The sequence below is a fragment of the Callithrix jacchus genome, chromosome 18, assembly GCF_049354715.1.
Source record: "Callithrix jacchus isolate 240 chromosome 18, calJac240_pri, whole genome shotgun sequence".
Lineage (NCBI taxonomy): Eukaryota > Metazoa > Chordata > Mammalia > Primates > Cebidae > Callithrix > Callithrix jacchus.
In genome coordinates this window covers 9,368,552-9,369,797 of record NC_133519.1, presented here as the reverse complement: position 1 = coordinate 9,369,797, position 1,246 = coordinate 9,368,552, and the positions used below count along the sequence as shown (strand labels likewise).

General features: G+C 56.9%; 1 pseudogene; it reads right to left on the bottom strand.

Moving 5' to 3' along the window:
* Nucleotides 1-227: 227 nt before the first annotated feature.
* Nucleotides 228-1,043, bottom strand: LOC144580186 (protein L-Myc pseudogene; annotated as a pseudogene).
* Nucleotides 1,044-1,246: the final 203 nt, after the last annotated feature.

Here is a 1,246-nt window from a genome sequence, read left to right as displayed (position 1 = left end):
GAAGCCAAAGGCACCAGAGAACATACAGCACTCCCATGAGTCAGGGAAGAGGGAGAGCTGAGTTTCAAGGTTTCCAAGAATGCAGGCCTTTATTGTGTGTACACAGATGCAATGCATTCTGCAATTGACTGTCTCACCATAACCAAAATGTGCAAATTACTAAAGGGGAGAGGGAGGTCAAAAAATAAACTCGTGTCTTTGTAAGATGGAACAGCGAAGCTTTTTGGTCAGTAGCCGCTGAGGTATGCAATTCTTTTCTGCAATTGCTGCTGCTGGCATCGGAGCTGCCTTTTCTCTGTAGCCATCCACTTCTCAGCCCCACAAGGCCTTGCTTAGGATCACTACTTTAGTGGCCGTAGAGCAGCTGGCCAGGGTGGGCACCTGGTCCCTCAGGGCCAAGAACCGCGAACGCAGGTCATTCTGCCTCTTGCGCTCCAGGAAGTTGTGGTTCTTCCTCTTGGTCACATCCTCAGTATCAGAACTGCCAGGTTTTGGGTGGCAGGACGGGGTAGCCTCACTTTCTGCAGGTGGGAGGCTCACAATCTCTTCATCCTCCTCATCTTCCTTTTCCCCTGGAGTATCTCTCTCCAGAGCCTCCTCTTGCGGACCCCTCTCTGGAGCCTCTTCTTGGGAGCAGCTTTCTGGAGGAAAACGGGCAGTGTAGTGTGCTGTTGCTGATGGATGGAGATGTGGAAGCGCTTCATGCAGGGATCCAGAGGGTCTGCTCGCACTGTCGGTGACCGGCTTCCGAATACCCAGAAACTGCCTCTTCTCTACTGTCACATCATTCTCCAAGTCGCTTGGGCTCTCGGACCCGGAGCAGGCCTGGGTCTTGGGTTCACCCAGGGGACTGGGGGCGGCGGCGCCAGGTTGCAGGCTTCGAGGCTGGTAAGTCCGGGGTGGCGGACGCCTTTGGCAGGTTTCCCCGGGGCGTGCCAGAGGTGAGCTGGTCACTCACCGCTCTCTCCAGCTGTTCTTGGGCCCAGAAGCCACTCCACATGCAGTCATGGCAGATGATGCAGGTGTAGTTCATGCCCGAAGCTTTCGAGTGGCCCCGGGATTCTGCTTCGTCTCCGGCGCACCCTCCAGATCAGGTCTGGGGGACCCAATCCCGGGGGTCGGGTGCCCTGTGCCAGGACCCAAGCCCCAGGGCAGCGACGTGGGGGGTGATGGCACCAGCTCGTATTTCTTCCAGATGCCCTCGCCGGGCGCTGTGGAGCGGCAGAAATCCTCCTGCAGTCATAGT